At 52.7% G+C, this 13331-nt stretch overlaps 1 protein-coding gene across 1 annotated transcript in view; it reads left to right on the forward strand.

The window, feature by feature from the left end:
- Positions 1 to 3820: 3820 nt before the first annotated feature.
- Positions 3821 to 13331, forward strand: part of BEND3 (BEN domain containing 3) — a 42947-nt gene continuing 33436 nt past the window's right edge. The window contains exon 1 of the mRNA XM_058660183.1: positions 3821 to 4161. The gene's annotated coding sequence lies outside the window, so the exon portion shown is untranslated. The remainder of the gene's footprint in view (positions 4162 to 13331) is intronic.

Below are 13331 nucleotides of genomic sequence, written 5' to 3' on the forward strand. Positions count from 1 at the left end.
TTTTTTTTTTTTTTTAAAGTTTATTTAATAAAGCTGATCAAAGTGCCTCTGCCCCTCTTTTTTATTTTTTAAAAATTTTCAATCTTTTTAACTTTTCTGTTGTATTTACAGAATCTGACTCTGCCAGCTACTTCTGTTAAAGACTTGGCAAAGTATAACATCCAGCAGGCAAGAAATAAAGTGGAAATGTCTCACAAGTAACAGTAAAATCTGTTGCGTTGTTTTAAGACTTAACTACTGAAAAAAAAAATCCTACTAAACATTGTCTTGCCAACTGTAAAGATGTTTTACCAATGATATAAAGTCTTGGGATGAACGGTTCAAAGATATTTGCAACGGCCTGTCTGTCTGCCACTCTTCCTCACGGGGCCCAAGGAGGCGACTGCTCCATTCTGCTTAGGTGAAATGGTCTAACAGATTTGACTAAATCAAAAGCAGCCACTCAGATTTGAAATCTTGAAAACTGGGATGGGGAAATGGGGCCATATTTAACCTTGGCAGCCAGGACTCCAGTTGTGAGACCTGCATCCCACCTTGGAATACTTGGCTTCACTGCCGGACTCCCACCCTTCACTCCAGCTTCCTGCGAATGCACTCTCTGCGAAGCAGCAGTGATGAGCCTAGTCATTGGGCTGTGGTCACCCACCCAGAAGAACCTGAATGGAGTTTCCAACTCCAGGCTTCCACTGGCCTGCCCCGCCTGGCCCCACCTGATCCACCTTGCCCCACCCGGCCCCGCCTGGCCCCCCCTGGCCCGCCTGGTCCCACCTGGCCCACCTGGCCCCACCCGGCCCCGCCTGGCCCCACCTGTCCCGCCTGGCCCATCTGGTCCTACCCTGCCCCAGCAGTGAACAAGCCTAAGGAAGCCTTTTCTCTTTCAAATACACGTATCCTTCCCCCAAGTACATGCATTTTTAAAAGACAAAAAATGCATTCTTAAACACTTAAAGCTAGGATGTTATTTTTTTCTTAATTTTTATGCATCCTAATGATCCGGGCGTTGTGTATTATGTAGAGGCGTACTGAGCAAACGCGTGCTTCTTAGATCATCCTCCTCATATTCAGCCATGTTTATTAACACTTTCCCATTCGGCATTGCTTTTATTCAACAGTGCTTTCAGAATTGTTTTTAAGTTTCCAAAGTTAAGCATGACTTTAAGTATTTTGTCTTTAATGCAATTTTCTTATTCTTTTCTCTCTCTAGCCATCCTCCCTCGTATAAATGAAGAAAACCACTTGAAGGTCATTTTTTTTCTTAGAGAGCAACGACTTTCCATTTCAATTAATAACTTATTTGAACAGCTTACTTTAAGTAGCTCAATCCAGTTAGGCTAATTTAAGTTGCAAGCTTTCACAATAACAATCCAGGTCATTCTTACTCTCCTGAGGGACGTGTTTAAAAAACACAGCTGGGCCCGGCGGCGTGGCCTAGCGGCTAAAGTCCTCGCCTTGAAAGCCCCGGGATCCCATATGGGCGCCGGTTCTAATCCCGGCAGCTCTACTTCCCATCCAGCTCCTTGCTTGTGGCCTGGGAAAGCAGTTGAGGACGGCCCAATGCATTGGGACACTGCACCCGCGTGGGAGACCCGGAAGAGGTTCCAGGTTCCCGGCTTCGGATTGGCGCAGCACTAAATCTTTAAAAAAAAAAAAAAAAAAACACAGCTATGTCCGAGGCGGCTGCCTCCTGTGGGCACTACTGATTAGTAAAATCTGCCGAAATTCTAGGTTCTCAACAACCTAGAATTGTGAGTTTGTCTTGTTTTCCTCTGTGATGGTATTATTTAAATTGTCCTCCAATACCTGAGCCCTTACTGGGAATAGCCGGCTAACGACACACCCTTTTATAACACACATCTCACCCAGTCCTTTCTAAAAAGGTCACTTTCCATTCACAGCCAAGTGGCTTAAATGCAAAATGAGCTTAAATGCTACCCCGAACCGTTTCTGACTCTTCCTCTGGGAAATCCTAGAAAACCCAACTAATGAAATGCAACTTCAACTTTAAAATTCTAATTATAACTGTCACATTAAATTGAAGGTGAGAATAAAACTGCTGTATCTGTTAAGCAAGGCAAGCGTCGTTCTGTTATCATACGTGTTATTTAACCGGCAAGTGTAAAAGTCAAGTTCCCTGCAGAAATCCAAGTGCCTCCACTTTGTCTTCCGGGAATGTATAAATTAACCATTCTCCCTCAAGCAGTTCTCCTCCCTCCCCCACCCCCCCCCCGCCCTATTTTAAATGTAGATAGGGCGTCCAGAGGCTTTTGAATGTGAAGGGCTGCTATCTCGGCCCATTCTTTTCATCATCCTGTTTTGAATGACAGTGAGCACGTATAGCTTCTTTTATAAAACAGCCACCCCCTGGATACGCGGTTGGGTCCCCCAGGCTACTTGCTAATTTTGCATAGCAATTACTCCTGACTTCTCTCCCAAGTCCGCAGCCCAAATATAGCTCGAGAATGTTCCACAGAATTCCTCAAAGGTCTTGGAGCCTAGAAACGCTGAACCTCTTTAGATAATCAAACTCCAGGAGGAGGAACTTGCATAATTAACTAAATTCCCAGCTAGAAGAATCTTGGAGGAGGAGAAGGTAATTCTAAAAATTATCTGTGCGTTCAAACCCCGGCTGCGGCCGGGTAAGCCAGGGGCCGGCGGATGCCTTGTTCTAAACTCCATTCTACCTACTCGCTGACCGCGCGGGGCTGGGCCACATGGCCCTCTGCCGCAGCCACTCAGCTGTGAGCAGCAGATGGCATCATTTGCATTTTTCTTTTTATACTTTCTTCGATCGGCAAATGAAAGGTTTTTTTTTTCCTTTTCTTTTTTTTCCAGCATGGTACATTCTCGTTGTTCCTCTAAGACAAAATGTGGCTTAACTGTGCAGCAAGGCTTCTCTTACTCCACCTCCCACCCCACCCCCAAATCACTGAGACTGGAGGAAATTACCCGAGGGGTAGGTTTCATGTTTATCAACTTGCGATCTGTAGCCCAGGAGTGAGGAGTGGAACAAGTCAAGCCTCTTCTGGCTCGGTGACTCGTGTTTCTCTATTTTAAGCGCCGGGCGCAGACGGCTCCGTGGGGCTGCATCTGCGGAGTGTGGGTCTGGGCGCGCGCGCGCGCTGGGTCGGCTCGCGCAGCAGCCCTCAAACCTCAAAAACTTTGCCTTCCAAGTCAAAAAGCAAGATTTTTTTTTCCCCCTACTTTTCATCCTTGCACCAGAGGGCGGCCACCCCGCTGGGGGAGTGGCTTGAGCCAGCGTTTTCCCAGCGCCGGGGTTCCCTCCCCGCGTCCTGCCACACTCCCAGGCCCGCGCGGGCAAGGAAGCCACCCGGGACCCTCCGTACCCTGTTGTCTTTGTGCCGGACGAGGCGCGGGAAGACCCTCTCTGGGGGCCCAGCGACATGGGCCCCTAAAGCCAAGAACCTGGCAGAGCTGCGCGGGCGCCCGGGGGAGGGCGGAGACGCTCCGCACCGTCGCCGTCTCGTGGGGGCAAAAAAAAAAAAAAAAAAAAAGTAGAAGAAAAAGAGGCACTGGGGCCACACTCTCGGGTCTGAGAAGCCACGTTTCCGAGAAACGACTCGGGGCGGGGTGGGGGAGGGCAGGCACACGGCGCGCAGGGGCCATGGTGGCCGGCGCCGCCCGGCGCGCCGTGGGTGCGCGGCCACCGCCCCCCGCCCGGCCGCCGGCGCGGGCCCACGTGGAGCCGAGCGACGCGGCGCCGGCGGAGCGCGCCTGGGCCGCCCGGGGCCCCCGGAGTGCGCGCCCGAGCTCCCCGCCGCGGCCGTTCACGCCCGAGCGCCGCCGCCGCCGCCGCCGCCGCCGCCGCCGCCGGTCCCGCGTGTGCCCCGCTGAGGGGGAGGGGCGGGCCGGGGGTGGGGGCGGAGGGGTTGTGGTTCCACTGCAGCGGGGGCTCCTGTGTCCTTGTGCGGAAATGACACACGGAGTCCCGTCACGTCACGCGAGAGCGCAGCGCACGGACACACAAAGAGAGGGGGGAAAATACACGGCGCCCGCCGCCGCCGCCGGCCCGCCCCGCCGCCCCGGCCAGGCCCCTCCGCGCGTGCGGCCCCCCACTCCCGGCCCCGCGCCCTCCCCCCACGTGGCGCCCAAACTCGGCGGCGCGGGCCCCTGCTCTGCAAAGTCCGACAACTCGCGTCCCAGGTAAGTGCGCGGGGCGGACCGAGGCGGCCGCGCGCCGGCGGCTCCCGAGGGTGGTGGAGAGGGGGGGAACCGGACGGGAGCGTGGCTCTGCAACATCCATGCCGGGGTGGGGGCGGGAGCAGGGGAGGGGACGCGGAGGGGGGCTGCGCCGGAGCGCGCCCGCCGCCAGCAGCGCCCACCTCCGCGCCGGGGCCGAGGCACCCGAGCCGGCGCCCACGGGCTCGCCGCACCCATTGTGCCGCGCGCCCCTTTGTGCCCGCTCGGAACGCGGCGGCCCCCATGGCGTTCCGGGGAGTACGCGCGGGGGCGGCGGGCGCGCGCGGGTGTGTGCGTGCGTGCGTGTGTGTGTGTGTCGGGGAGTGGGGGGAACGGTCTGCGCCGCCGCCAGCCAGCACCCCCGGCGCCCCACTCGTGCCGCGCCGGCCCCCTGCACCCGCGCTGAGGCGGCCAGGGCCGCGGCAGGCTGTGGCGGAGCCGGCCGGGAGCTCGCCCTCGGCGGGGTCGGTGAGGGAGTCGGGGGGTTAGGTAGCTCGGCTGGTGGACGTGGGGGGGTGTCAGAGCAGGAGCAGGGGGCGGGGACTGGGGCGCGGGAGGCCTCCGGAGCCGCCGGTCGGAGGACGCTGCCGCCCGAGCCTGGAGCGAGGCCGGCCGGCCGGCGGCGGTGGCGGCAGCCGCGGCCCGGGGCGCGCGCCCCGCCGCCAGGGGGCGCGGTGCCGCCCCGCCGGCCGTTCCACGGCTGTTCGCGGTTCCCGCTGCCCGACCGCTGGAGGCGGGCCCCGGCGCGGCGCTGGGTGTGCACCCACCCCGGGCTGGCGCGAGGCCTTCCCGGCCGGCCGGGGCTGGAAACCCTGGGCGCTCGCCGCCCCGCGTGATCACCCCGCCCCTCCACCCCCGCCGGCCTGCTCTTTCGCAAACGTGATTTCCCACGCAGATTTTTTTTTTTTTAATTTTATCTTCGCCTCGGCCAGCGGTCTGCAGCGCCGGCTTTCGGGGCCTGCGTGACGAAAAACGTGGGGACGCGCCTCTGTGGGTTCTGGTGGAGTGGAGTGTGTGTGTTTGGTATGGTAGCAAGGTGTGTGGTCGCTCTGACGGCTCGTGCGCGAGCCAAGGCCGCCAGACGGAGGGCTGTGCGGGAGCCGGGCAGAGTGCTCCAGGGTAGGACATGTTGGATTTCCCCTCCTTAAAGTAACTTTTTGAATGTTTAACTACAAATGTTGGCCTCCCCGTGGCCGCGTGCCAGCCATCTAAGCTGACGGGAAGCTGAGGCGACCGAGTGAGCCCCTCCGGTTAACTTAGGGTCCACCACCTCCACTCCCACACGTTTTATTTGTTTCTATTTATCATTTATTTGAAAGGCAAAGTTACAGAAAGAGGGGTGGGGAAGGGAGAGAAAGTTGTTTTGTGATCGACTGATTACACTCAGCAAATGGAGGGAAAGGTCTGGATCATCCAGCAAGCAGAGCCCTGGTGGCCACAGGGGTGACCTCCCACTGCTCCCTGGGTCACCTCAGCAGGGAGCTGGATTGGAAGCAGAGCCGCGCGGACTCTCAGCTGAAGGCAAATGTATGCCTGCCTTGGCAGGCTGCAGCTCAGTATGCTCTGCCACGAAGGTGGCCCCAGGTCCCTTCCGTGCTCCCCAGTCATCCTTAACTTCTTTTTTAAGCTAAGTATTTGAAAGGCAGACCCTCTGCCCTTGCAGTGTGACAACAGTCAGAATCCCCCCTCCCCCAGGCCAGAGCTGGGAACACAGTCTTGGTGGGCCCTGGGTGCCGTCACCTGCCCCTTCCACGGCTGTGCCTCATCAGAAAGTGGAGTCTGGACCTGCGACTGGGATCCAGACATCCTGACAGACTTGTAGGTATCTCACTGCACCCGAGGCTTGTCCATTTTCCCTTGTAAATACCGTGCAATCAATGCCAGGAATTGGACAGAAAGTTTGATATCACTGTTTTTTGTTTTGTTTTGTTTTGTTTTTTGTTTTAATTTGAAAAGGCAGAGAAGAGAGAGAGATCCTCCATCCACTGGCTCATTCCCCACCTGGCCACAAGGACCAGAGCTGAGCTGGCTTGAAGCCAGGAGCTGGGAACTTCTTGCTGGTCTCCCACGTGGAGTGGGGGGAGGGGCGGAGATTTGAGCCAGTCTGCTGCTTTCCCAGGCTGTTAGCAGACATAAAAAGTGCAGCTGTGTTACCAGAACCTGTGTCTGTATGAGGTGTTGGGACTGGAGGTGGAGGCTGAAACTGCTGTGTCATTGCACAGACCCCGCAGACTTTTTTGAAGTTGGAATTAAGAGCACACTTTATTTTAAAGATTTATTTATTTTCATTGGAAAGCCAGACACATAGAGAGGAGGAAGGATAGAGAGGAAGATCTTCCATGCACTACTATGTGGGGCCCAAACACATTTTTTTTTTAACTATTTGTTTTAAAGATAAGAGTTACAGAGAAAAGGAGGCGAATCTGGTATCTGCCAGTTCATTGCCCAGAGGCAGGCCATGGCTGGAGCTAGGCTGATCTGAAGCCAGGGATTTCTGGGGCTGCAGGGTGGGTACAGGAGCCAAAGCACTTGGGCCATCGTTAGCCACTTTCCAAGGCCATTAGCAGGGAGCTAGCTGGCTGTGGGGCAGCTGGGACGTGAACCAGCACCTATACGGCCCTGCTGCATCACAATATTAGCCCCTGCAAACTGCGGTCCTCTTTTTTTGTTGTTTTTTTTTTTTTTAAGATTTATTTATTTTTATTGGGAAGTCAGATTTACAAAGAGAAGGAGAGACAACGATCTTCCATCCACTGGTTCACTCCCCAAGTGGCCACAATGGCTGCAGCTGAGCCAGTTCAAAACCAGGAGCCAGGAGCTTCTTCCAGGTCTCCCACTTAGGTGCAGGGTCCCAAGGCTTTGAGATGTCCTCAATTGCTTTCCCAGGCTTCAAGCTGGGAGCTGGATGGGAAGTGGAGCAGCCGAGACACAAACCAATGCTCACATGGGATCCCCACAGGTGCATGGAAACAGTTTAGCTATTGAGCCATCATAGAGGGTCCCAAACAGCAGTTCTAACACTTTCTCAACATGTCACTGCATGACATGCCTTCCCAAGGTGTTGAATCCAATTTGAAGCATGCATACTTGGAGTGAACCCCCTTCAAAATCCATCTTCTCTGCACTTGTCTAAAGCACAGTTCCATCTGCACCAGTAAGGATATTGATAGCTCAGTTGAACAAATCACTGATTGGCCTTTTCCTTTTTAAATACTTATTTATTTTAAAAAGCAAGATTAGAGATGGGAGGAGAAAGATTCTTCTATCCAATGGTTCAGTTCCAAAATAGCTGCAACAGGCAGGGCTGGCCCAGCCGAGCCCAGGAGTCAGGATTTCTCTGAATCTCCATGTTGGCACCGGGGACTCAGCGCTTGGGCCGTTTTCCTGTTTTTCTCAGGTGCATCAGCAGGGAGCTGGATTGCAAGTGGAGCAACCAGGACTCAAACCAGCACCCCTGTGGGATGTGGATATCTCAGGCAGCAACTGAACATGTTGTGCCATAGCACTGGCCCTCGTTGCCCATTTCGTGTATGCAAAAAAGGCTGTTGGTTGGACCCAGCACTGTAGCCAAGTGGCTAAAAGTCCTCACCTTGCATGCCCCAGGATCACATGTGGCTGTCAGTTTGCTTCTTGGCTGCTCCATTTCCCATCCAGCTCCCTGTTTGTGGCCTGGGATAGCAGTAGAGGATGACCCAAAGCCTTGGGACCCTGCCCCCATGTGGGAGACTTGGAAGAGGCTCCTGGCTCCTGACTTCAGATCAGCTCAGCTGCAGCCATTGCAGCTACTTGGGGAGTGAACCAGCGCATAAAGATCTTTCTATCTCTCCTCTCCGAAAACCTGTCTTTCCAATAAAAAAAAAAAAATCTTTAAAAAAATTTAAAAAGAGGCTGTTGGTTGAATTTGGAGCTGGTTGAAGTTGAGGATTGAGGCTCACTTGGGGCTAAGGGCACCATCTCCACCAGGTTGTGCCTTGAACCCTAATAGCTCAGACAGCCACAAGAGAAACGCACAAATGGGGAGTGTGGAGGAAGCTTCGTTTACACCTTGCTCCCTTGACCACTGGGACAACTTGCTACCGTTTTCCACACAGTCACACAGCATGTGCTATCCAGTCCTTTCCAACTTGGCCCCCACTTCGCAATGTTCAGGTGAAAGAAACTTGGGGATTGGGGGAGGATCTGCATGGCACCCCTTGACTGAGGAGTACTTTCTGAAGTCACCATGTGCAGCAAGAGGGTTAAGTGGCAGGGCTTGGGCGGGCCAGGTTGTGCCCACATCGTCAGCTGCATGCTGGAGAGATGCTGTGTCCCCGGAATGATGGAAGGCAGCGGCAATTACAGCTTCAGAAAAACACAGGGGGGAATTGCCCTGGTTTTGTGAGGACTGGTATTTTTCAAGCTGCATTTGCAGATGTGTCTAAAAATAAAGACAAATTGTGAACAGTTCTTGCAAATCCCTGTGGGCAACATGCCACCACCCTGAGGGCAGTGTCCTGAGAGCCCCAAGGGCTCCCGGCTGGCCAGCCATGCCGGAGCCACTGGCATGGGAATGTGCATTCTGCCTGGGAAGGCGAGGGGTGGGTGGTGTTTGATTGGGTTCCATTTCCCTTGTTTGGCTTCTCTCTTTTTTTTTTAAAGACTTATTTTATTGCAAAGTCAGACATACAGAGAGGAGGAGAGATAGGAAGATCTTCTGTCCTCTGATTCACTCTCCAGGTGGCTGCAATGGCCAGACCTGAACCAATCCAAAGCCAGGAACCAGGATTAGATGGTATAACCATCTGCTAGTTCACTCCCCAAATGGCTGCAATGACCAATCCGAAGCCAGGAGTTCCTGATGTCCCAGGTGAGCACAGGGTCCAAAGGCTTTGGGACCTCCACTACTGCTTTCCCATGCCACAAGCACGGATCTGGATGGGAAGCGGGGTGGCCAGGGTCAGAACTGGCCCCCATCTGGGGTCATAGCACGTGCAAGGCTAGGACCTCAGCCGCTAGGCTAGCGCACTTGGGCCTGGCTTCTTTTTGACTTCAAAGAAAAATGGACAAAAGAGACGAAGAGACTAGAGTTCCCATCTGCTTGTCTACTTGCTGGATAGAGGGAGCAGTCCTGGACCTGGGGCCAAGCCAGGAGCTGGGAACTCAGTCCAGGTTTCCCACACGAGTGGCAGGAAACTAGTCACATGAGACTCATCACCACTGCCTCCCTGGACTTGAATTTAGCAGGAAGTGGGAGCTAGGAGCCTGAGCTGGATAAGGAATCTTGACACTCCGATGTGGAATGTGGCCCAGTACCAACTCCTGAACACTTAGAATATTTAAGCCATATTATATTGTTTAATTTTGCAGTTCTTTAAAAAGTTTACTGTTAAAATGAACTTTAAAAAACTATCTTGGGGGCCTTGGTGCCATGGCTCAACAGGCTAATCCTCCCCTTATAAGCACTTGGATCCCAGATGGATGCTGGTTTAGATCCTGGGTACTCACTTCCCATCCATCTCCCTGCTTGTGGCCTGGGAAAGCAGTGGAGGACGGCCCAAAGCCTTGGGACCCTGTACCATGTGGCAGACCCGGAGGAAACTCCTGACTCCTGCCTTTGGATCGGCTTAGCTCTGGCCATTGCGGCCATTTGGGGAATGAACCAGAAAATGGAAGGTCTTTTTCTGTCTCTCCTTCTCTCTGTAAAATCTGACTTCCCAATAAAAATAAATAAATCTTAAAAAAACAAAATCTTGGGCAAAGGAGGAAGGGCTGGTGGCATGGTGGTGTAGCAGGCTAATTCTCCACCTGCAAATGCAAGCATCCTGTTTGTGTGTCCTTCATGTCCAGGCTGGCCTACTTCTGCTCTAGCTCCCTGCTTGTGGCCTAGGAAAGCAGCAGTGGATGGCCTGAGGCCTTGGGACCCTGTACCCATGTGGGAGACCTGGAAGAAGTTCCTGGTTCCTGGCTTCAGACAGATTCAGTTTTGGCAGTTGGGTAGTGAACCAGCAACTGAAAAAGCTCTGACTTCCTTTATTTGTTTTTTTTTTAAGATTTATGTATTTTTATTACAAAGTCAGATATACAGAGAGGAGGAGAGACAGAGAGGAAGATCTTCCGTCCGATGATTCACTCCCCAAGTGAGCCGTGACGGCCATTGCTGTGCCGATCTGAAGCCGGGAGCCAGGAACTTCTTCCAGGTCTCCCACAAGGTTGCAGGATCCCAAAGCATTGGGTCATCCTCGACTGCTTTCCCAGGCCACAAGCAGGGAGCTGGATGGGAAGTGGAGCTGCCAGGATTACAACCAACGCCCATATGGGATCCCGGTGTGTTCAACGCGCGGATTTTAGCCGCTAGGCCACACCGCTGGACCCTGACTTTCAAATAAATCTGTTTTAATCTTGGGTTCTCCTCTCCTCTAACCCCCTCCCATTGATTTTCCTCATATTGTTGCAATAGTATAGACCTTCCTAAGGAGTTATTTCCATCAGTCTGTTATTTAAGTGTGCCCCAACATTGCTGGTACAGACCTTGTCAGACAGTCCAGCATCCCATCGTCTAGATATGTCCAACAGTTTCTTCTTCTTCATTTTTTTAATTAATTATTTTGCATTATGTGACAGTTTCATAGGCTCTGGGAATCCCCCCACCCCTCCCCACGCCCCTCCCCCCTGGTCGATTCCTCCACCTTGATGCAGTATTACAGTTCAAATTCAATCAAGATTCTTTCCTTGCAAACGTATACCAAGCATAGAGTCCAGCTACTTATTGTCCAGATGGGTTGAACAGTTTCTTGGGGAGACCATTTCTGGTCCAAAGTTAGAGCTGGTAGAATATCATCCCAGTCAATTAAGAGTCCCAATATAACATCAACAGCAATTTGCAACCTTATGGAATTGACATGGTTTTGAGTAACCAGTTTCTTCTTTTTTTTTTTTTTTTTTTTTTTATTGCAAAGTCAGATATACAGAGAGGAGGAGAGACAGGGGAAGATCTTCTGTCCAATGATTCACTCCCCAAGTGACCGCAACAGTTGGAGCTGAGCTGATCCAAAGCCAGGAGCCAGGAACTTCCTCCAGGTCTCCCACGCGGGTGCAGGATACCAAAGTTTTGGGCCGTCCTCAACTGCTTTCGCAGGCCACAAGCAGGGATCTGGATGGGAAGTGGAGCTGCCGGGATTAGAACCAGCGCCCACATGGGGTCTTGGCACGGTCAAGGCGAGGACCTTAGCTGCTAGGCCAGTGCACCTGGCTCAAAGTCTAACAGTTTCATTGGGAGTTCATCTTTGATTCCGAAGTAGGGATGCGAGTAACATTGTTGCATTAAGAAAAGAAACAAAAAAGCACTTTTGTTTTAAAGATGTATTTATTTGGGAGACAGGGTTATTCAGAGAGGTAGAGACAGAGAGAAATCTTTGACCTGCTGTTTAATTCATCAAATGGTGGTAGCAGCCAAGACAGCCAAGCTGAAACCAGGTTTCTGGAACTCCATTCGTTCTCCCACGTGGGTGCAGGGGCACAAGCACATGAGCCATCTTGCCCTACTTTCCCGGTGTGGTAGCTGGGAGCTGGGGCAGAAGTGGTGCACCAGGGCTTGAGCGGAGCTCACCTAGGATGTCAGTGTCGGAGCTCACCTGGGACATCAGTGTCGCAGGTGTTAGTTTAACTTGCTGTGCCACATGCTGACCCCTTTAAAAAAAATTAAAAACACCCAGTAGAGTATTGCGTTAGATACTGTTCTTCTTTGTAATTTGCACAAACACAGGAGTAGATGTGTTCTGCATTTTACAAAATAAAGGATTAAGACTGGATGAGTAGAAGAGTGCCTCACTCAGTTTTTGATGCCAACTTTTTTTTGTTTTTAAAGATTTATGTATTTTGGGCCCAGCGCAGTCGCGTAGCAGCTAAAGTCCTTGCCTTGAATGCGCCAAGATCCCATATAGGCTCTGGTTCTAATTCCGGCAGCCCCTGATTCCCATTCAATTCCTTGCTTGTGGCCAGGGAAAGCAGTCGAGGACAGCCCAAAGCCTTGGGATCCTGCACTCGCGTGGGAGACCTGGAGGAAGTTCCTGGCTCCTGGCTTCAGACTGCTGTAGCACCAGCCGTTGTGGTTACTTGGGGAGTGATTCATCAGATGGAAGATCTTCCTCCCTGTATATCTGACTTTCCAATTGTCTGACTTTCCAGTTATTCTAATTATCTTACAGAGAGAAGAGACAGAAAGCTCTCTGCTAGTTCACTACCCAGATCGTCCGATTGGCCAGAGCTGAGCCGATCCAAAGGCAAGAGCCAGGTGTTTCTTCAAGGGCTCCTGCATGGGTGCGGGGTCCCAAGCTTTGGGCCATCCTGGACTGCTTTCTCAGGCTACAAGACAGCAGCTGGATGGGAAACGAAACAGCCAGGACATGAACCCCATATGGGATCCCAGCAGTTTCAAGACCAGAATATAGTCACTGAGCCATCATGCCCTGCTCTAGATGTTAACTTTTAAAGTCCTTTTTGAGAAAGAGAGAGAGAGAGATGGCACTTCGTCTGCTGGTCCACTTCCGTAACTAGAACTTGGCTAGGCCTAAGTCACGAGCTGAGGGTGGTGGCTGGCACCTCATCTCTGTGAGCCGAATGCCTTGCTGGGTGTGTGTGAGGAGGAGACAGGCAGTGCGAGGCAGTGTGATACAGGATGCTGACACGTCAGTACCTGGCCCTTAGTAGGGGCAGACCTTGGCACAGCAGGTTAAGCCATTGCTGGAGATGTCTTGTTGCAGTGTCCATTGAAGCCCTGCTCCACTGGTGATCTGGCTCCCTGCTGATGAGCCTTGGAAGACAGTGGAAGATGGCCTAAAGCTTGGGCCCTTACCTTGCACGTGGACACCCCGATGGAGTTCCTGGCTTCTGGGTATGTCCTGACCCAGTCCTTGGTGTTGGGGCCATGTGGGGAGTGAGTCCCGTGAAAATCAAGTAGATATGAGTATAAATCCCTGAGTTGATTGTATTGTTCCTGTGTTTAAAATGATCCGAGTGTGTTCTCTGTTTTAACTTTTGTGTGGCCAGGACTGCAAAAGCCAGTATCCTGATTTTCTGGGGTTCTGATTCCATTGCTGTGTCTGGGCTCCAGTTCCTTGCGCAGTCTGGATTTGCTTGACATCTGCATCTGGGTCTTG

Source organism: Ochotona princeps, chromosome 1, assembly GCF_030435755.1.
Source record: "Ochotona princeps isolate mOchPri1 chromosome 1, mOchPri1.hap1, whole genome shotgun sequence".
NCBI classification, from domain to species: Eukaryota; Metazoa; Chordata; class Mammalia; order Lagomorpha; family Ochotonidae; genus Ochotona; species Ochotona princeps.